The sequence below is a fragment of the Sprattus sprattus genome, assembly GCF_963457725.1.
Source record: "Sprattus sprattus genome assembly, chromosome: 13".
NCBI lineage: Eukaryota > Metazoa > Chordata > Actinopteri > Clupeiformes > Clupeidae > Sprattus > Sprattus sprattus.
This window is the reverse complement of record NC_137911.1, coordinates 8716700-8740462: the sequence shown is the minus strand read 5'-3', so window position 1 is coordinate 8740462 and position 23763 is coordinate 8716700. Positions and strand designations below refer to the sequence as shown.

Below are 23763 nucleotides of genomic sequence, written 5' to 3'. Positions count from 1 at the left end.
GTGAATCTTACCATCCCTAGTTCTAACTCAATACTGGACCAGTTTCGATCGCCTTTGTCCCTAGTCAAATTTAAGACCCAACAAAAAGTTTCCAATTTTCTACCGGGCTTTTGGACAATATGCAATACATCATCCCTCAACTCACTCCCCTCCACTCATTGCTGCCCCTGTCAATTCCTTCAGCAGGCACTCAGATAAGCAGAAATGTCCCCTAAGTAGAAGATGGTAAACAAATAGCCAAGGTTGAGGGATCACCTGTCTGTAGACTGCCGGACTGAGTCAGAAAATAAACACACTGTTGTGTCATCATTAGGATAGCAATCATTACTTTTTCTTTGAAAAGGATAATATTGCTCATCACTGCTTTGGAACGTGTAGCCGCAATGTAAACCCTAGTCAGCACTTCAGCTGGCCGATGTTGTATCATGCGATCCTTTGTATGTTTGCTTTTCCGTGTTTGTCAACAGAAAACAGTAAGGTTTAGGTACATTCAAAAGTCCATGTCAGTGTTTTTCCTGACAGCTAATAGTTCAGATCGGGACAGTGAGATCGGGAAATGACCACAGGTCGGATTCAAACCCGGGTCCCCGTGGGTGTTAAGACCCATACATGGTCGGGGATGCTGGCTGCGCCACAGCTCCCCCCCATACATGCCACTTTTGCCTCAATGTTTTAAGTTAGAGGAAAAATACAAAAACAACCAGGCATGTCAGACTACCTTGGACTCCCAAGTGTTAAAGTTGGAAAGTTTCACTACACCATAAATTCTATTTTACTTCAGTGACTATCTCTTTCTTGTGAAAAGAAATGTTGGTATAAAATTATTTGTAAACATGGTTGAAAAATCTCAAATCCCCCCCCCCCCCCCCCCCCCCCCCTTTGTGCATTTCATCAGAGTCAGCAACATCATGGCTTTTGCATTTAACGCTGTGAAATCTGTGAAGTGAAATCCCTTATTGGTGGTGACATGAAGCTTCATAGAGAGATCTTTAATAGATTTAATTTGACTTTTTAGAGATGTATTACACTTCCATGTATTGCCTCTAACTGAAAACTCTAGACAATCTCTCTGTCTCTCTCTCTCTTTCTTTTCTCCAGGATTGCACTGCATGTTTATAAAAGTCAGGTTCATAACAACACATTATTTTAAAAGAGGACTGCTAGCAGCAGGAATGTCACCTGTGTTCTCCTGAGAAGCCTTTGCTGTCCCTACCCCCACTCGCTCCACGCTCTCATAGACACATTTAATAACGTATCATATTGATATCATTGAAGGAAATGAATATCACTAAAATAGACTCACATGTCGGTATATTTTATCCCCTGACACTGACACAGGGCTCCTTCCTGTATTGCGGTATTTGATGTTTTGATTTGAAGTTAACTGAGCGCAGCATCCCTGCTTTCTCCACGCCAGTGTTTGTATGGTCCCCTTCTGTCCATGAAATTGAGGCCAATTAGGGTGAGTCATCCTGTGCTGGATGTGTTGTCATTAGTCCATTAACCTGTGGCTATATTTGGACTGCGCTTCAGGAGCAACTGACAGTCATGGCAGATGGGCTCAGGCTCAGTGGGTCTCCATCTGATGGAAATGTCACAATAGCTCAGAGAGGCAATCCACATTTAATACAACTCTAGCATTAGAAGTAGTAGGAGGCAGGCTGTCTTGCCATTTATTAAGCAAAGTTAACTTCAGGCAAATGATACAACACAGGTTTAGATTAGATTAGATTAGATTCAACTAAATTGTCATTGCGCAGAGTTCAAATACTGAGACAACGAAATGCAGTTTAGCATCCAACCAGAAGTGCAAAGCAGCAATAAAAGTGCAGAGTATGTCCATTTGTAAAGTGGAATAAGTGAATAAATGAGATATGTACAGTAAGAACAGATTTGTAATTTGAACAAAATTGGGATTAGCAGCAAATAAGGTAAGAAGTGTAGATATGATGAGTATACGTATGTAAAGTGCAGGTGTAAGTGTTAGTGGTGGTAATAAGTGAAATGACGTGAATGCTCTATGCCATGCCATATTATTCGTGGCTGTCAAAAACAAAAAAATACCTTCTTGCTTTAAATAATTGTTGTCTCATTGTGGTTGAGGTCATGTTGCGATGGTGAGGTGCGATGCGATGCTTAAGCCCTCTGTTTGCCATCACACACATTGATCCCACTCCTCGCACCTAAGGCACTGCATAAGGCCCTCACCTGGCATTCCAATCCATGGAACTGCCATCCCAGATGGAACACACTGTAGACCTCTGCAGAGGCTGCATCATTGGTTCAGGGAGTTTGCACTCTGATCAGACGGAGCGCATCATTGGTTCAGGGAGTGTGCACTCTGATCAGACAGAGCGCATCGTTGGTTCAGGGAGTATGCACTCTGATCAGATGGGGCGCATCATTGGTTCAGGGAGTTTGCACAATCATAAGACTGCAGGGCCGAGTGACAAATGCTAATGCAGGATCTGGGCAGTTGTGAATGGTCTGAAAAAACAAGCCTCTTCACTTGGCATATAACTGATGTTCCCATCTGTGATAAATCCATAATTATAATAATTCATGTCATTAGAAACTAAATATAAATAAATAAAACTGTGTGAACATGTCAATTGCTGTGGGAAGGAAGGGAGGGCTTTATGGTCCCTGGAGGTCCATGCAGTTTACCCTGTGACATAAGACTGCAGTGACAGTTAACAGTGAACTTTGTGCAATTTAGTTAACAAAGGGCAATTAACACAAGCAAGAAAATGTCAGAATATCTCGCTCTTTATGTCTGTAATGCCTGTCAAAATGTATAGATGGTCATGCCTCAGAAAGATGTACTGTATACATATGCATTCTAGTTCTTTCCGAGACCTTGAAACATCTGCTCGTCCTGCTTGAGTAGAGGCGTGGCTTCATGTGAGCACAGTGGTATTGATGTACCTGCTGGAGGCCAGTCAAGGGTCTGCTGCCCAGGAACCTAATGATGCCAGACACCCTCGCTGCTTTCAAAGCAGTCTGGTGTGGGTTCTCAATTTCTCTCTCTCTCTTTCTGTCTTTCTCTCTCTCTCTGTGTCTCACTGTCTCTCTCTCACTCTCTGACTGTCCCTCTCTCTCTCATTATCTCATCCCATCACAGTGTAGTTACAGTAAAAGCAGAGTTCTGGAAGCTGTTCATCAATATGCAGGTCGTCCCATCGGTAGGATGTCATCCTCTATTTATGACCCTTTGTCCCTCTCGTTTCCCACAGGAAAAGCTCTGCCCATCTGGGGGACATTTTGCCTGTTAATCAGGGATGCCCTCTGGGGACGAGTCTCTGTGTGTCTGGGGTGCAGCTCAGCTCTCAGGATAGGAGCAATGGCAATGAAGAATAACACTGGTACAGTTCTGTGACTTTAGGGTTCTTGAGCATATGCTCATTAGCTAATTGATAATATCTTGCCCACAGCACTGAGCTCACTTTCAACAGACACCTCTACATGTGTGCATGCCTTTATAGCTTTATATAGTCAAAGCATTATCGTTCTAGAGCAGAATGTTCTAGTAAGTAATAAGTATCCTTGAAATGTTCTTATTTCAATGCTGTACTGCGGTTTCAATCAGGTATTTGTATAGGTATCTCTTGACATCAGTCTCCATATAATAACTATGTTTTGTTATTTTGCTTACCATTTCTGTCTTTTCACCTCAGAGATGTAAAAAAGAATCCCAGTGTCAATATGACTACACCATGTATCACCACTGCACCTGTTTTTATAGGCGGATTCAGTCACTCAGTCAGGCTTGAAATGGCACTTAACATGGCCACTCTCAGACTGTCAACCACTGCAGCATTACAGTAATCTCCTGTCACCCAGCCTCCCATCCTGCCTGCCAGAGCCCAGGAATGATACCAAGCGCTGCAGCTCATACCTGGGCTAATGTGTGTGTGGGGCTGGTGAAAGACAGTTTGTAACGACAGCGCAATCTCTCTATTTTCTATCTTTTTTTCCCTTAATTTCTCTCTTTCCGTCTACATGCATATATCTTTCTCTGAATCTATCCTTTTCTCTGTCTCTATCTGTCAGCTTCTTTCTCTGTATCTCTCAACCGCTCTCTCTTTCTCTCTCACTTTCTCTCTTTATTCATCGGTTCCTTGCTTACCACTCCCACCCTCCCCCTTCCCCATGCCTCTTTCTCCTTTCTCTAAACTGTTTGTTTTTTCTCCTGTGTCCCTGCAGCAGGTTGTTTGGTCTGTGCCCGTGCCAGGCAGTGATAGGGCAGCTCCCATTGTGAGCGGTCAGAGTTACATCCCTAGCTGCCTCTCACATTTAACACACACCATTGTGTTCAGGTGACGTTGCGCACATAACACCAGGTACGGCATGAAAGGCTACTTCCTGTGCAAGAACCCCCCTTTCTAACAAGAGAGAAGGCTGAGTGGATGAGTTGTGGGTGAGGAGGGCGCCTGTTCCACTCAACATGAATTGTCCATGGGGAGAACCAGCCTCGCTATGGCAACAGCAACACTTAACTGCTATATTAGTGCATGCAGGCTCTTGTGTTTGTATCTCGCTTTTCATGTTTCATGTTTGTTCATGCGGCGCGCATGATCAGATCCATTTTTATCCACTAATGATTTTCTTGGCCTCCCTCGAGTGGTGAGTGGATAGCCATGATATTTATAGGTAATGGATAATGCTTTGTCTTGTTTAACAGCTGATATTGGAAACATCTCAGGCATCCAATCACAACACAGCGCTGCTAATTCTGTCACAACATGCAATATCCACATCATATTTTATATTGAACCTAATGAATGCATGCGACACCATAAAGGTCATAGTTTTTGCACACATAGATCAAGTAATGGCATAACCATTGCTCACCCCTCCTGAAGGTAATAAACATCCTGATCAATGTAATGTTATACAGTGGGGAAAATAAGTATTTGAACCTCTACCGATTGCGCAAGTTTGGCCACTTGCAAAGAAATGTGTGATCTAGAATTGTATTGGTAGGAGTATTTTAACAGTGAGAAACAGAATATCAACAAAAAAATTCAGAAAACTGCATTTTATAACATTTATGACTTTATTTGCATTTGATACAAAAAATGAGTATTTGAACCCCCAAGCAAACAGCAAGAATGCTGGCTCACAATGACCAGTTATGTGCCCAAGAAGCACACAGATTTGTCATCATTAGGTCTAACAAGGTACACCTGATCTCAACTGGTGACGTTTATAAAAGAAACCTGTCCAAAGAATCATACTTCACACCTTCAACCTCACCACCATGGGCAAGACCAAAGAGTTGTCCAAGGACGTCAGAGATAAGATTGTAGACCTGCACAAGGCTGGAATGGGCTACAAAACCATTGGCATGCAGCTTGGTGAGAAGCAGACAACTATTGGTGCGATTATTCGTAAATGGAAGCAACACCAAACAAATGTTAATCGCTCCAGGTCTGGGGCTCCATGCAAGATATCCCCTCGTGCGGTATCAGTGATCATTCAAAGGTGCAGAATAACCCCAGAACTACACAGGGGGAGCTTGTGAATGATCTCAAGGCAGCTGGGACCACAGTCACCAAGAAAACCATTGGCAACACACCACGCAGTAATTTTTTGAAGTACTGCAGCACTCGCAAGGTCCCCCTGCTCAAGGAAGCGCATGTACAGGGCCATCTGAAGTTTGCCATTGCACACTTGAATGATTCTAAGGAGGATTGGGAGACAGAATGTGGTCAGTTGATACCAAAATAAAGCTCTTTGGCATCAACTCGACTTGCCGTGTTTGACAGGGGGGGAATGCTGAATATGACCCCAAGAGTACATCATACCCACCATCAAGCATGGAGGTGGAAACATTATGCTTTGGGGCTGTTTCTCTGCCAAGGGTACAGGACGACTCCACCGCATCAAGGGGACTATTGTGGAGTGGAGTATTGGGCTTGAACCTCATTCCCTCATTCCCTCCCATTGAAAACGCAACCTTAAAGATTTGGAGAGGATCTGCAAAGAGGAGTGGACTAAAATCCCTCCTGAGATGTGTATAAACCTGGTGACCAACTACAAGAAACGTCTGACGTCTGTGCTTGCCAACAAGGGTTATTCCACCAAGTACTAAGTCATTTTTGTCAGTCAGTTTAGCTAGGGGTTCAAATACTTATTTTTTGCATCAAATGCAAATAAAGTCATAAATGTTATAAAATGCATTTTTCTGGATTTTTTTGTTGATATTCTGTTTCTCACTGTTAATGTACACCTACCATTACAATTATAGATCACACATTTCTTTGCAAGTGACCAAACTTGTGAAATCGCCAGGGGTTCAAATACTTATTTTCCCCACTGTATATATAATTACGTTGGTTATAGATTATGTTATTTCTCTAAGGAAAAACAGTAGCGTGATCCTCTCGGTTCACCTTGTTCAAATGTCATTCTGGCAACTGCCTAGTTAAACTCCAACGAATGTGACTAAACACTTAATCTTCTAATTACAAAACCCAAACTGAATAGAGCCTCATAACAACTGCATCTAAAAAGTAATTTGGGTCTTCAATGCTATCTCCCAAATGTCTTATCTTACCACATCTACATCAGGGTCTTCAACACAAAAGACTAACTCCTGAGACATGTATGGCTTAATTCCTAATTGCCTTTGTAATAAGGTTTCAGCAGTTTTAAGATAATGATCCATGTTTGATCAAAGATGTCAGTTGTACACTCCCTTAAAAAAAAATATAGATGAAGACAATGCTTGCTTTAGTTTAGTAACTATTGCTTCAACTAAATACTGCATCATTTTACAGGGTCAAGAATATGAGGTTAAATGAATTATCAGATCAGATCACTGGGGTTTTGTGGTAATAATGAAATACATTTTTTGTATTAAAAACGAAATGTTAGCAGAGAAAAATGAAATGTATATATAAAAAAGTGTGCATAGGACCAAAGTAATAAATAGATTGAAGGATTACAAAAAAACATGTTGCTCTTTGCCCCTGTGCCCAGTGGTGTAGTCCAGGGTATACGCAGGTATACAGAGTATACCCACTTATTTTTCAGTCAGCATTGCGTATATCCACTTCTCAAAACAGGGCGTTTATCCTGTGCTGTATGGGCTGCTTAAACAAATTAAGAGTATACCCACTTCTCAAGGGACCACTACACCACTGCCTCTGCCCCTGTGGAGGTGTCTAGTTCTCAAGGTTGAGTCACCTGACTCTTATGTATGAGACCTTCTATTTCTTCTTTTAGTCCTGTATTTTGTTCTAAAATAGCTCATCTATTTGGTGATGAGTTTATAGCCTACTTTGTACTCATATAGTATGTTAGAATGGAGAGCGGAACGGACATGTCCCCAACCGGAAATGTCTCCCCCTATTGATTGATCACCCAATGACAAGTTCAAAATGTTAAATGTTTTAAACAAATGCTATGATCAAATACAATTAAAAATGATAGCATGACACCGCTCAAATGTAGAGTGTAAGTGTTTCACTCTTTAAACTGTGGTGGTGGTGGGTGCTGCAGTTGTTTTATATTGTCAAAGGGGCCATGAAAGGTTTGGGAACCACTGAGAGAGAAAATTAAATGTGCACCGAAGCTTCTGCTAAATGGGACTAAGTTTTATTTTAAGCTTTTTCGGAATAGTCACGTAAACATGACCACTTTAAAATGTCTGAGAGAAGTTTGATTGGAGATAGAATAGCCTACTTAATTGCTTTGCTACAAAAATTGAGTTACTATATGTCCCTCGAGAGGTATAAACACTGAGGTCTTACTGTATTTCATCTACCCCCACACAACACCCAGCCTTAGCCCTTCCCATACACGCATCAGTAGGCAGTGAAGATGAGAAACCCAAGCTCTTTGAACAGCCGAGCTAGATCATCTGTATTCATCCATGTCATGTTGTCAATGCAAAGGGATCCCAGGGGATACAACAACCTACTGGATACATCAACAGAAGTACTTTTCTTATTTTACAGACCATTAAATGCCCTCCATGATTTACCATTATGTTTACCTTCATTTTATAGTAATATTTTCTTAACACAGTTTCATTAAAAAAATGACATAGTGCTGAAATGATCTTAAAGAAACAGTATATAGCAATTGTACTTCAGGATTAGCAATTTTACCTAAAAATTACAGCTTAAAAGAATTGGGGCACTACAATGACATTTAATATGGAGAATGGCCTTTGTGCATTGCCATACCAGGGTTCATAGGCATATTACTACGCTATGTTTCTGGAAGCCGCCCGGGTAGGCTACTACTCTCTGCCGCACTAGCAAGTAACTTATTTGCCGTCTTGCTTTGTCTTGTGTTGCACTTGCTTGATGTTTGACTGTGTTAGGAAAGTTGTTGACTCACTAGTTTGTCATAGTGTAGGGTGACCAGACGTCACTGGTTTCCGGGGACAGTCCCTGTTTTTCGTTTACAAAGATAAAAAACATTGCACTGTTTTTGAGGCTTCTAGGCGATTAGAAATTCCTCTGTTGTGCTGCTTTAATAAGATGTTCAACTCTTAAGTATAAAATTCAAGGACATTTCATTATTTCCATGAACCCAGACAAACACAACTCCATTAACACCTGTACTAGCAAATATAACTCCATTAGGAGATTGCTTTGAGGAGACCACACATTAAACACAACATGGTTGAAGTGTAGTCTGAGGTACAGAGAGAAACTGGAACAGACTGTGAAAAGACCTTGATGTTAAATAATTAGTTGGTTTTCTCTGATTTGCTGTTGATCCCAAAGATGAAGGTTGGGTATACAACATGAAAAACGAATCTGTCTCATTTTCTTGACACCCAAACGATAAGAAAAGCCAAGCTTATATTATACACAATGTGTGTGTGTTTGTTTGTGACAGAGAGAGAGAGAGAGATTTTAATTATTTTAGCAGATATGTGTGACTCATTGGTGCTTCTGTGATGTGTCCGTCCCATTTTGAGTTATTACATGTCAGTCAAAATGGAAGAATGCAACAAAGACAGTATATTTTTGCGTAGGATAAAATAAGACAAAGACAACCCACTTCTCAGTGGCTGAAATACTCATCCTCAAAATGAAGATGGCAGCAGGCAGTGTCTGAATACCAAAACATTATCCTTGTCCGTTTCTTCTTCAAGGCACATCTATTGTAAAAAAAAAGTAATTAATGTATTGTAGAGTGAAGGCCCTGTCAAATGAAAGAAACAGGACTGTTATGGAGCAAAATTGGAAAGATAATACCAGATGCAACCCAGCCTTGAGAGATCCACTTCACTCCAGGGAAGTGTTATCTTTGTGTTTGTGTATGTGTGTGGTGTGGTTAGGGAATGGGTTAATCTTTGCAGCAACAGTTAAAAAAACACTGACATATTGGAAAAAAGCTGATCAGAGGGTCTCTGGATGTGGTTGACCTTTCTAGAGACGAGTGGTTTTTCCATTTTATTTGAATGTTGTTCAGCCCAAGTGGAGCTCAGATCAATCCCCACCCCGATACGCTGGCAGCTAAGTGCCTCAGTGCCAGAGATTAAGAATGACAGCCAGCCCTGGAAGAGAAGGCTTGGGGAGCATGGGCTTCTTCATCGGCCTCAGCCCTACAATCCCAATACTCATCCTCTGCTCTCTCTCTCTCTCTCTATGTCTCTGCTCTCTCTCTGTCTCTGTCTCTCTGTTTCTCTCTCCCTGTCTCTCTGTCTGTCTCTCTCTCCTCTCTGTCTCTTTCTCCCCCCTCTCTCTTTCTCTCTCTCTCTCTCTCTCTCTCTCTCTCATTGTCTCTGTCTCTCTCTGTTTCTCTGTCTCTCTCTCCCCCCCCTCCCCCCCCCCCCCCTCTCTCTCTGTGCCTGTCTCTGCCTCAACCACAAATTATTCTCTTTTGAGCTCCAGAGCAACAGTTTAGTTATGTCCCTTACCTGTCAGGGGACCGTTTTCTGTTGCCAGAGCCTGACAGAGCTAACCTACCTCAGAGCTGCTCTCCCAGCATGTGTGTGGCAGTAATTAGCAGCACGTATGTGAGAGTGACAGGAGCTGTGACATACTGTGTGGATGTGACAACTGCCATTCGGGAGGGTGTCGAGTTTAATAACATTGCGCTGCAGTTTTTAATAGCATATGGGATGTGAATGCTGAGTTTATTTAATCCCCCCCAAACGGCCTCTGTTGATACTGCCATGGAACTTAGCCCCTAAGTCATATTTTAGAGATGTTTTTATAACACGGCTCACAGGGAAAGCCTCCTGTCATTCTGTGGTCAACTTGTTACAGGAGGCAGTAGTGCTGGGCATTAAACACTACTCATTGAAAACTACTCAGGAGTGGAGACCCTATTAAGACTGTGGCAGCACATAAACATACACACACAATAAAACATTTCCAAAGGCATGTGTACATACACACACACATATACACACACAGACACACACACACACACACACACACACACACACACACACACACACACACACACACAAACTCAGTCCTCCGTATTAGCCTGCTGCAGCTAAAGTGTTGAGTGTTTTGTGGTATTTTAATAAGATATAGGAAGTGAGATAGCTATGGTGGCGAAAGCGGTACAGAGACTTTTTCAACAGAGGCTTGTCAGAGGTGAACTGAGTAAGCCGGCACCATTGTCAGCTGATACTGAAATTGCAATGGTTGAACATTTTCACAGCTATTGTGTTATGACCTTGTGCTCAGCCTGAAGTTGCAATGATTTTTAGTTAACTGCCTCCTTTTTTACCGTAGGGGCGTGCTAAAATAAATATATATGGTTTTCTTTTTTTGGCTGAAGTGATTGATCTCTCTTGGCAGTCCAGTGTGAAATTGTGTCTGTGTTAGCTTAGTCAGTTTTCATTTCTAAGGAAAGTGGATTGTTGGCAACTGTTGGTTTTGGACGTGTGCCTGAGGATTATCAGAATATTGATTTGGGAAATTACAATGGTTAATGCCTGCATATCATACTAATGCAGCATACTGTGTTATTTTCGCATAGGGAATTGATTCTTCCAGTTGAAAGCAACAATCAGAACAGAGTGAAAGCAGTAGAAACAGACCGTACATTGTTATTCCCTGACTTTCCCAATATTAATTTGACCTTTGAGACCAGAGTAAAAAAAAGGAAACGAATATATAAAATGAAAGAAAAAATTAAAGCCTGTTTAAAAAATGCCTGTGGCCAATCCACATCCGTACCATCACTGGGTGATGAATCATCCGTCACAGGCGGACTTTATCGGTCCCGGTGAAATCATTCGTCCAGTGTGTGTCTTCATCGGTCACAGTGACACTGACGAGGTGAAACAGCCTCATTCTGGAGACTAGAGGGATTTGTGTGTCTAGGAAATGATAAGTTGACAAGAAGAAGATAAATTGTCTAGCCTGTTTTTTGGGCAATTACACAGTACAAATGTCTCCCCAGCAAAAACACTCTCTGCAGTGTGATCCCAAGATGACTGTTACCTTTCTATGCAAGGTGTGCTATGATGAACAAACACTGAAACTTGAATCGGAGTCTCTGGCATGACTGATTGGTAGCCTGCAGCTTATAGGGCCGCTAATAGGAAGGCCTACCGTCCACAATGTACAGTTCAGAATGAGGAAGAAAGTCCCCTGCAGGTTTTGTCATTTTCAGGCTGACCAGTGCAGATTCCATCAGTTTATTTATGTATTTCTTCGCTGCATTATGAGGCGGCTCGTAACATTTGTCAAACGTCCACCCTGCATTATAAAGTCTGAATGCTGCCGTCCCTGGCGCGAATGCCCTTGCATAAATTAGCGATAATAATGGCTGGGGGTTATGCGAAGCTCAGGGGTGTTTTTCAGCGAGAGCACCTCCACACAGACAAGCACCCCAGTGCGCCAAACTGATGATTAAACCTCCATGCAGAGATGCCTCGGGCTCTGTAGCCGCAAGTGGGATGAAGGTGGACATCAGGAATGTTAAAGACTCCATCATAAGGAAAAACACACTGATGTACAGTACTGTGCAAAAGTTTTAGGCAGGTGTGAAAAAATGCTGTAAACTAAGAATGCTTTCAAAAATGGAAGTGTTAACAGTTTATTTTCATCAATTCTTCATAAATTAACAAAATGCAGTGAAGGAACAGAAGAAAATTCTAAATTAAATCAATATTTGGTGTGACCACCCTTTGCCTTCAAAATAGCATAAATTCTTCCAGATACACTTGCGCACAGTTTTTGAAGGAACTCGGCTGGTAAATTGTTCCAAACATCTTGGAGAACTAGCCACAGATCTTCTGTGGATGTAGGCTTCCTAAAATTCTTCTGTCTCTTCATGTAAACCCAGACAGACTCGATGATGTAGAGATCAGGGCTCTGTGGGGGTCATACCATCACTTGCAGGACTTTCTATTCTTCTTTAAGCTGAAGATAGTTGTTAATGACATTGGCTGTATGTTTGGGGTTATGTTCCTGCTGCAGAATACATTTGGTGCCAATCATACGCCTCCCTGATGGTATTGCATGATGGATTAGTATCTGCCTGTATTTCTCAGCATTGAGGACACCATTCATCCTGACAAAATCTCCAACTCCACTTGCAGAAATGCAGCCCCAAACTGGAAAGGAACGTCTACCATGCTTCACTGTTGCCTGCAGACTCTCATTATTGTATCTCTCTCCAGCCCTTCGGCGAACAAACTGCCTTCTTCTACAGCCAAATATTTCTAATTTTGACTCATCAGTCCAGAACACCTTCTGCCATGTTTCTGCACCCCAGTTTCTATGTTTTCGTGCTTAGTTCAGTCACTTGGCCTTGTTTCCTTGTCGGGGTAGAGCTTTTTGGCTGCAACTCTTCCATGAAGACCACTTCTGGCCAGACTTCCCCGGACAGTAAATGTCTGTACCTGGGTACCACTGGTTTCTGCCAGTTCTGAGCTGATGCCACTGCTTGAAATCTTCCGATTTCGAAGGTAAATAAGCTTGATGTGTTTTTCATCAGCTGCATTAAGTTTCCTTGGCTGACCACTGCGTCTACGATCCTCAATGTCTTCATTAAAAGAGCTTGAACTGCACATTTTGAAACCCCTGTCTGTTTGAAATCTTTGTCTGGGAGAGACCCTGCTGATGCAGTATAACCACGTTGTGTCTTGTTGCTGTGCTCAGGCTAACCATGTAAATGGATACAAAATAAACATTTATTGTTTACATTTTTAAAAGCATTCTTAGTTCATAGCATTTTTTCACACCTGCCTAAAACTTTTGCACAGTACTGTACATCAGACAGCAGGCTGCCCATAATTGAGCCTGTACTTAACCTCGTGATGGATTTTTTTCAACTTGGACAAAGCATCTGTCATTCCTGTTTGTTGCGGCTTTAGTTGTTCCTATTAAAAGTATAATAAAAATATGCCATAATTATGGTCGGTGGATGGAGAGGGTGTTAAAAATACAGTGCCTTGCATAAGTATTCACCCCCTTGGATGTTTTACCCTTTTACTGCTTTTATAAATCAGTCATTGTCAATATAAGTTGGCTTTTTGGACAAAAAAAATCACAAAAAAGCCCTCCTTAATGTCAAAGTGAAAACAGATTTCTACACAGTTATGTAAATAAGTATAAGTATTCACCCATTCTTTATATAGACTGACCTAATTCAACAGAGGTCCAGCCAATTGGTGCTAAAAGTCTCACAATTAGTGAAATGGGGATCAGTGTGCAGTGAATGTGTCTCAAGTAATTGTAGTATAACGACACCTGTGTCTGGAAGGTCCATTCACTGGTCAGTATTCAGTAACATCTCGGTTATATAAGTATAACCTCGGTTCCCTAAGCAAGGGACCAGATGTGACAAATGGGAAATGACGCGTTCATTGACCAATCGAAGCACTTTCTATTTACGCCGGAAGGCCGAATTGCGACAAATCACTGCCCTGAGCCCGCCACCTCAGGTTCCAATATATTGGGGGTGATTACCTCGCCCGTTCTTTTTTGACATCTTCACCTTCGAGGCTACGGACCGTCAGAAAAAAATTCTACACGCTTTGCGTATCCTTTGTCTTTGTGTGCAAAATTACTCTTTCGAGTTGGTGAGTTGCGGATTAATTCCCTTACTAGCTCTGAGTGCTACAAGGATATTCTACACTTAAGCAAGCTGCTGTCTAGCTGGTGACCACGCTCGTCCTCGACTTACCGGCTCACTACTGCTTACAACCTACTACGGTATTTTAGCTCTTGCTAATTGTGTCTCTTTTTCAGATTAACGATGACCAAACTCTACCCAGACTGTGGTCATCCCCGCGAGAAGGGAGACCGACATCGCCGCTGTGTGCCCTGCCTGGGTAGAGCACACGCTGAGGCGGCGTTGTCCGGGGATTTCCCTCCCGCATGTGCGCTCTGTGCCGCGATGACGACAGCACGAGTCACGAAGCGCCTCTCTCTGTGGGAGAGAGAGGACATCCGTCCGAGGGCGTAGCCCGTGCCGTCCGGGGTGGTGTCCCCGGTCGGACGAGGCTCCCCTCACCCTGGGAGCAGCAGCGGGCCAGGCGGTTTCCTTCGGGAAGTCGCTGGGTCCTCCTGCTCTTCCCCAGCGTGCACGGTGGCCCCAGTCGCGGTGACTGCGGAGGCCGCTGAGCCGCTGTCTGAGCTCGACGTTCAGCTCAACGAGTTGAACATTCCCTTCTTCGAAGAGTTTCACGAGGAGCTGGAGACCTCATGGGCTGCGCCCTACACAGGGCGCGCTCCGGTTCCGGGGTTTGCGGAATACCTCTGACTGGACCGTGCGAAAGAGAGGGGCTATCTCTCCTTCCCACCAGTGGAGGACACCGTAGCAGGTTATCTCTCGCCTGCTTCACCGACGATGCGCCTCGGCCAGAAACCCGTGCTACCCACGAAGAGCGCGAGACATATGGCGGTTCTGGCCGAGAAGGCGTACCTAGCTGTGGGGCAGTTGGCGTGTTCCACTGCTTCAGCGCTATCAAGCCAAGCTCCTCACGGAGCCCGCAGCTCGTCTCGGGAAAGACGAAACCGTGGAGGAGCTACGGAGGGCGACTGATTTATCTCTCCGACTCGTCTCAGGGGCTGGGGCGAGTCATGGGGGCTTCTGCTGCAACGCAGAGGTACCTGTGGCTCTCTCTGGCCAAGCTTTCCCCCTGAAGAGAAAGGGGGGGAGGTGCTGTGCCCACCACCACCTGGGAAGGTCGCCAGATTCGCTCATGTGAATCTCATGTCCAGCACGACGAAAACGTTCCCACAAGCACTACATTCCCATGTTCTCGACACTGTCCCGTTAGGCACAGACACAAGACAAGCTTGCTTTTCCCCTCCCGCAATGCACCCGTTGCATTCGCAAAACCAATTTTTTATTCAAACCATGAGGGGGAAACCCCAGATCTCACCCTCCTCCCTAGGAGTGGGGTCAGATCAAGGTTTAGACAGATTGGTTATGAGCGGCCTGGGAGCCGACAAATTCAATGTAAGCCCCAGGCTTGCAGACTGCGTTTTGGGCTGGCCGTATGCGCAGTCTCGCCCTGGGTGCTGAGGACAGTCTCAAAGGGGCTACACTCTGCAGTTCGCCAGACCTCCTCCCAAGTTCACGGGTGTAATTCAATCAAGGGTGCCACTGGCTCGCGCACATTTCCTTCAACAGGAGATAGATGCGTTACTCGTGAAAAGGGCTATAGCGTAGTGTTGCCAGAGAACACAACCTCTGGCCATTACAGCAAGTATTTCCTCGTCCCCAAAAAGGAGGGGAATTATCGTCCTATATTAGATCTACGTGTACTGAACAAATCACTCATGCCGCTGAAGTTCAAAATGTTGACTCCACGCCGTCTGATTCAGTTCATAAAGCCGAGCTATTGGCTGATCACGATAGATCTCAAGGATGCGTATTTCCATATACCGATTCATCCCAGACACCGCAAGTATCTGAGATTTGCATTCGGCGGAATAGCATACCAATTCCATGCACTCCCCTTCGGTCTCTCCCTAGCTCCGAGGGTGTTCACAAAGTGCGTAGAAGCTGCCATTGCACCATTAAGACGAATAGGCATTCGCTTATTCAATTATCTGGACGACTGGCTGCTGGCTTCTCGCTCAGAGGCAGAGGCAGTGCAAGAGTGTCATCTTGTGGTGGCACACCTGTACCGCCTCGGATTCGTCCTAAACAAAGCAAAAAGCTCGCTGCGTCCTCAGCAGGCAGTGCATTTTCTGTCCAGTGCGCGCTCTACGCACTTATGTAGAGCGCACTGGTTCATTCAGGCAATCGGATCAGTTATTCGTATGCTTTGGTGCAAGCGCCAAAGGTAAACCTCTGGCAAAGTCGAGCCTCTCCCGGTGGCTGGTGGAGGCCATCACTTTTCAAAGCTTTATGGAAGAGAGCCACTGTTGAAAAAAAGGATCGACTACAGTTCGCCAAAAGGCATGTGGGAGTCTCCATGGTCAAGTGGAAGAAGGTTCTGTGGTTTGATGAGACCAAAGTGGAGCATTTTTTCAACAGTGGCTCTCTTCCATGAAGCTTTGATTGGTGAAGAACCAAGGCAACAGTGGTTGTATGCAGAGTCTCTCCCATACCAGCTGCTGAAGCTTGAAATTTCTTCAGAGTATAGTTATAGGTGTCTTGGTGGCCTCTCTTACTAGTCTCCTTCTTGCATGCTCACAGTTTGTAAGGACGGCTCTGATCTAGGCAGATTTACATATGTGCCATATTCCTTCTATTTCTTGATGATTGATTGAACAGAATTTCAGGGGATGTTAAGTGCCTTGGACATTTTTTTGTATCCTTCCCCTGACCTATACTTTTCAATAACCTTTTCTCTGAGTTTCTTAGGGTGATCTTTGGTCTTCATGGTGTAACAGTAGCCAGGAATACTGATTACTGAATACTGACCAGTGAATGGACCTTCCAGACACAGGTGTCGATATACTACAATTACTTGAGACACATTCACTGCACACTGATCCCCATTTCACTAATTGTGAGACTTCTAGCACCAATTGGCTGGACCTCTGTTGAATAAGGTCAGTCTATATAAAGGGGGTGAATACTTATGCAATCACTTATTTTCGTTACATATTTTTATTTAATTTACATAACTGTGTAGAAATCTGTTTTCACTTTGACATTAAAGAGAGCTATTTGTGATTTTTTTTGTCCAAAAAGCCAACTTATATTGACCATGGGCCTCATTTATAAAACGTTGGGCCTCTTTTATAAAACGTTGCGTAGAAACCATCCTACATTTTGTCTAAGACATTTCCTGAAATGAGCGTAAGTGAGATCCACAGTAAACAGACGTACACACAAAAAACACGTGTACGCCAATCCTTCGGTTATAAATCACAAATGGTCGTGAAATTGTGCGCAACTGAATCTCCGCCCTCAAAACGCCCCTATTTAATCTAATCAGCATATTATCAATGCACAAACAGAGCGCATCCTCAATGCACAAACTCTCTGTGACAGTGGCAAGCAAGAAAGAAACATGTAAACAGAAGAATTAAAGTGAGGCTGACATCGACGTTCTGTTGATGGAACAGCAGATGCGGGCCAAAACATCGTTAGAAAAGCCTGTCTGGTGGCGTAATGGCAAAAGCAAAGTATTTGACATGTAGAAGGCACGTCTCCGAAGCACCAGCGGCCGCAACTGTCGCACTGCTGCTCCAGCATCGGAGTCTCGCTGGCCATCGCCACCTTCCCTTAGGCATGCCTTTGCTGTGCTCCACTACCAACCGCGCACGGGCATGTGCTGTATTAAAGTGGTCTTCCTAGGCTGTTTGAGTGTGCGCAATCTGGATGAAAATACATTGGGAACCCTGTTTTACGCAGGAAATCCTCTTACATATTTTGCTTTTCCTGGGCACTGTATGGAAATCTAATACATTACGGGCATATAAAGTGATAATACTGCGAAGAACATCGGGCAAAATTCTGCTAAATGAATTCCAATTTCTCATCGGAACGTTCCTGTAGCCAGGAATCCAAGAACAGAAAAAACCTGAACGTGTATGGCCTGGTTGCATCTGGTGCGCCTCTGTAGACGAGAGGCTATTTGGGCACAACGCTCTCGACAAGCTGTAGGCCTACCTGCTTATCAGCCATACATCATCCTGTGTCAAAAAGTGTGCGCGATCACGAAAAAAACCTTTCTCTCCTTATTGCGCAGTTGGCAATATCCTCTAACAACGCCAATGCAGCTATATCTCCTAATGAAAACTAAGCCACTATTAGACTTTCTATAGGCTATAGATTGAGCAAAATGTTTTACACTTGTGAAATAAAAACGGAATACCTATAAGACGTGAATCTCATTCATGTGTGAATTGTTCTAATAGTTTAATTGATTTTATTGAGCGAAACATTAGCCCTAATAGTGACGGTGGTGCACGATGATGATAATGAAACTGCGTGTTGGCGCTTTGAGTTCTAAATTCCTGCAGTACTCCAGTATTGCCACAAGGAAATGTACTTACACGAACTAAAACCAGACGTAGAGATACGTCCTTTTCTACGTCTAAGACGTTTTTTATAAATCTGTACTTAGACGTGGATTTGATCGCACGCACAGTCTAAGATCAATTCTGTGCAAGTACGTTTTATAAATGAGGCCCGTTGCGTAGAAACCATCCTACATTTTGTCTAAGACATTTCCTGAAATGAGCTTAAGTGAGATCCACAGAAAACAGACGTACACACAAAAAACACGTGTACGCCAATCCTTCGGTTATAAATCAAAAATGGTCGTGAAATTGTGCGCAACTGAATCTCCGCCCTCAAAACGCCCCTATTTAATCTAATCAGCATATTTTTAATGCACAAACAGAGCGCATCCTCAATGCACAAACTCTCTGTGACAGTGGCAAGCAAGAAAGAAACATGTAAACAGAAGAATTAAAGTGAAGCTGACATTGACGTTCTGCTGATGGAACAGCAGATGCGGGCCAAAACATCGTTAGAAAGCCTGTCTGGTGGCGTAATGGCAAAAGCAAAGTATTTGACATGTAGGCTAGTAGACACGTCTCCGAAGCACCAGCACCTGCCGCACGAGCAGCAGAAGCCGCATCTGCAGCAGCACCAAGGCTTTGGTGCGCTCCACTACCTACCTGTGCTGTATTGAAGTGGGCTTTCTAGGCTTTCTGAGTGTGCGAAATCTGGATGAGAATACATTGGGAACCCTGTTTTACGCAGGAAATCCTCTTTCACATTTTGCTGGGCACTGTATGGAAATCTAATAAATTGTGGGCATATGGGATAGTATACTGCGAAGAACATCGGGCAAAATTCTGCTTAATGATGACGGGGGTTGCTCGACTGGTCTCCAATTTCTCATCGGAACGTTCCTGTAGCCAGGAATCCAAGAACGGACAATACCTGAACCTGTATGGCCTGGTTGACTCTGGTGCGCCTCTCTAGACGAGAGGCCATTTGGGCACAACGCTCTCGGCAAGCGGTACCTGCTTATCAGACATACATCATCCTGTGTCAAAAAGTCTGCGCGATCACAAAATAAACCCCCTCTCTCCTTATTGCGCAGTTGGCAATATGCTCTAACAACGCCAATGCAGCCATATCTCCTACTGAAAACTAAGCCACTATTAGTCTTCTTATAGGCTATAAGTTTGAGCGAAATGTTTTACACTTGTGAAATTAAAACGGAATACCTATAAGATGTGAATCTCATTCATGTGTAATTTATTCTAATAGTTTATTTGATTTTATTGAGCGAAACATTCATTTGGCCTTTCACCATTAGCCCAAATGAAACTGCGTGTCGGCTGTCTGCGCTCGGAGAGTCCTGAATTCCTGCAGTACTCCAGTATTGCCGCAAGGAAATGTACTTACACGAACTGAAACCAGACGTAGAGGTGTCCTTTTCTACGTCTAAGACGGTTTTTATAAATCTGTACTTAGACGTGGATTTGATCGCACGCACAGTCTAAGATCAGTTCTGTGCGTAAGTACGTTTTGTAAAAGAGGCCCCATGACTGATTTATAAAAGCCATAAAAGGGTAAAACATCCAAGGGGGTGAATACTTATGCAAGGCACTGTAAATATTGTTATGAGGTACCCGCTTAGAATGCATAATTAACACACAGTAAGTGTTAATTTATCTCTATTTCACTAAATGATCTTTGGTTATTGGTCTTCCTCATGTCAACTATTCATATTTTCCTCTGTTTCTAAAAGGCTGAACTGAACAGCTGTGCCTATACATAAGCCTGATGCTCACGTCATAATTGTGTGTTGGGGACATTGGAATTTAACGGCATTTCTGCAACAAGTTTTTACCTCCAAGTGAGAACAAGATGTACAGTATATTCCTCTATCACATATAGTTCCAGCGTATTTTACTGAAAAGCAGACAGAGATAAATCTTTGGTGCCAGAAGTCTCTCTGTGACAGTCAAATGCTCTTCAAAATGGGAAAGTAGAGAAAGTAATTCTTCATTCATAGATTTCTCTTTTATATCTGGAGAACAGAATTCTGCTTTTATGTCAAAGGGACACCTTTCAGTAGAGAAGTGTGAAAAGAAACAAAGAAACCTAACCTAATGTAAGATATTTTATTATGCATGAAAAAATATTATGTATATGATCTTAAAGATTCCATGGAATTGGGGAAAAGAAGCTATATGACTTCTGCGACATTCATGTTCTAGAGTACAAATGGACAGGAGACTGCAGGAGGATGACCCAAGGGAATCTTGGAGACAGGCATGAAAATCTCCTAAATGACTCGGCTCTGGGTCAGCCTGGTGGGGAACAGATTGTACAGAGTCTCAAGGGAACCTTTCCTTTCATCCAGCTGCTCAGTGTCACGATTCAGAAAAAAAACAGGAGAGTAAAATAGAAAATTAATAGGATCTAGCATTTTTCTCTTACTTTCCCTCTCTCTCCAAAGAGCTATGCACCTTGTTAAAGCATGCTCAAAGAAGGATGACCCTATCCCCCCAACCCCACCCCCACCTTAAACCCACCATCCACACCCACACGCACGCACGCACACACACACACACACACACACACACACACACACACACACACACACACACACACACACACACACACACACACACACACACACACTCAAGCACACCACCACCTAGGAAGGACCCACTTCCTGATGTTCCACCTGAATATATGTTCCCTTCCCTATACACATATCCCAGTGTTCTGAGCAAAGGAGACTAATGATATAGTCACCCCACTCTAACCTCTTCTCAGAGAAGGCACACTCCGTTCCTTTTCTCTGTGTGCCAGAACATCATACGCTGAGCAGCACTGAGTTGTGTGACTGGATATGAAAACAGATAAAAGAATTTAAAAGAGACATGGGAATGGAAGCCATTTGCTAAAGTCCTTCTGAAATGACTCAATGGTTACATAATCATCAGTCTCAATCAGTGACCATCACTGCCTGCTCAGCTCTCCTTCAACACATGCCCCTGTGGCTCAGCTAGTCAAGCAAGATGCTAACAACGCCAAGGTCACATGTTTGATGTCAAGGCACATAGCTACTGCTAAAATTCAAACCTTTCTTGTTGGATAATAGGATTGGAGAAATTATTAAACGTAATTATAACACCATTCTTGTTGTTTAAGTCATGTTTATTTGCTCGGCATTGTGTACTAGATCTAAAACATTACAAACATTCACCTCTCATTCAAGTCTTCATATAATATGTCCTTACCTTTACAAAATAGTAAGAAAAGAATAGGTCTAAAGGGTAACCAATCTTTGCTATGATGTTAAGCTAGAGGTGGGCAGTCCTTGCTTTTGTATCGGGGATAATATGGACACATGATTACCAACCAGGCAGCGTACTGCAAAGAACAGCTTCATCCATACCAACATGGCTCTGGTGATTGGTGTGACGGATGCAGAGGTTGATGAAAGGAAGGAGGGTTCATCGGTCTCCATTAACCTGACCCTGCATACATTACTCAGGAGAATTCATCACAGCTGATGAGGCTTAGCATCCATCACTCTCCACGTGAGACGGGACTCAAAACAGAACAAAGGGGAAACACTCCTAATGGCTCTGCCATCAAAACCAAGTTCTTTCTCACCCTCACATAGACCTTATACATGGTTAGTTACATTTCTAAAATGCCCGATGTTACATCTGGACAATGGTGTTGACAACGTGCTTCAAGTACTGAGGTCATCAAAGGGTCATTGTCAAATGTTTCACTGTGAAGTGTGGTATTCCTTGGCAATCAGTTTGGACAGGTCCTCTGATGTTTATGGTAGGTGTCTCTTCTCTCACACAGTCACGAATGTCAGGAATAATGGAGCGTTTATATTTGGACTTTTAAAAAACAGTTATGAACAACCAGGTCTATGCTTTCTGTTTTTTATCAAAAGAGAACATCGATGCATGTTTATCTGCCTCCTTGCTGTCAGCATCAAAAGATGTTGTCTCCACGGCAACCCGCTCAGAACTAATGGCTTGTTTCTTCAAGGCTGCATCACGAACGTTTGAGGCCAAATTCCAAACTGGTATGTCATCCTCGTTTAAACCTTTCCCCAGGCTCAAGACTCAAGGTCTGAAGACTGCTTTTGGTTTCAAAACAGCTTTCAAAAACAACTAGCTTGTATAGAACTATACTGGAAAAAGAAATATATTCAAGGCCTGACAAGGAAGTGCCACTTACTGTCTGTGCGAAGGCTGATGAAGCTTACTATTGCAATTAGCCAGGCAGCCTTCACACATGTAATGGAAAGAGGCTCTTCAGCCAGCCTAAGCACAGCTTAGAATTCATTTCAGTATTTGTGGAACAGGTGCAGGCCTGGTGTAGGCTACTGGACTCAATACTCCTAGTTTTATGACTGCCAAGTAGTGAATGTTCATGTTTCAAAGACAGAAATGGAGAATTCAAAGTCAAAGGACTCCTTCACACCTCTGCTTCAGATAATGTGGCGTGCTAATAGAATCAAACTGCTGAGGGTGGGTGGATTTATAGAGACTGAGCTTTATGTGGTCCCTTTACCGCACTCAGTCTACAGATGTCTAATTACAAGATGATGTGTTTGTACAACCCTAATAGTACTTTCAAAGGACATTGCTTTCAAGTTCTAAACCCAATTGTACTAGACTAATCACAGCGTTTCAGAAATGAATGCCTTGCATGACTGTTGCAACCTATTATGCAGCTCTCATATGGTTGTCATGGAGAACAACCATTACAGAGCTGTGGTTATTATGGTGTTGTCATGCTGAGAAAAAATAGATTGACCTTTTGTGATGTGTTACTCCCATCTCAATCACAGTGTATTAACTTAGCCTTGGTTGTCATGTAAAAGAAGGCTGAATGATTGCTTTTTGGAAACATTCTATTCTTTAATGAAGCTGTTCTCAAGGTGGCATCTGTTCAAGCCAGATCACCTTCTACAGTGAAGGACCAGTCAACTGCTACTCAAAGGTACAGTCTGTTCTGTTCTACTAAATCTGATTTTGAAAATCAACAGACAAATAAATATCCCAGTGCCTCTCCCTTCAGAGTTCCTTCCAAAGAAAATGCAAGGATGCCCGGCCAGGAACGGATTTGCAAGTTAGAAATTCCTCCCATCAAGGAGTATTGGGCGGGGATATATTTTATCGACTGCCAGAATGTGAAGAGTTTTATCAAACTCGATAGTTTGCTAGTTTAACATCAGCTGCAAGCTTCTGTACACTCATCAAAACACAAAACACACAGCTCAGGTTTGACTGAGGAGCTTTTTTTATTAAGAATTCACACTAATACTGTTAGAAACTATGCATAAATATCTGAGTCTTTCCAGAAGGTAGGCAGCGTTCGCATCAGGCAAGTCAATGTCTGGGA

General features: G+C 43.2%; 1 protein-coding gene across 1 annotated transcript in view; it reads right to left on the bottom strand.

The window, feature by feature from the left end:
- Positions 1-23643: 23643 nt before the first annotated feature.
- The window catches only part of sec23a (Sec23 homolog A, coat complex II component), a 23470-nt gene continuing 23350 nt past the window's right edge, over positions 23644-23763 (bottom strand). The window contains exon 20 of the mRNA XM_080849626.1: positions 23644-23763. This exon is cut by the window's right edge and continues 1023 nt beyond it. The gene's annotated coding sequence lies outside the window, so the exon portion shown is untranslated.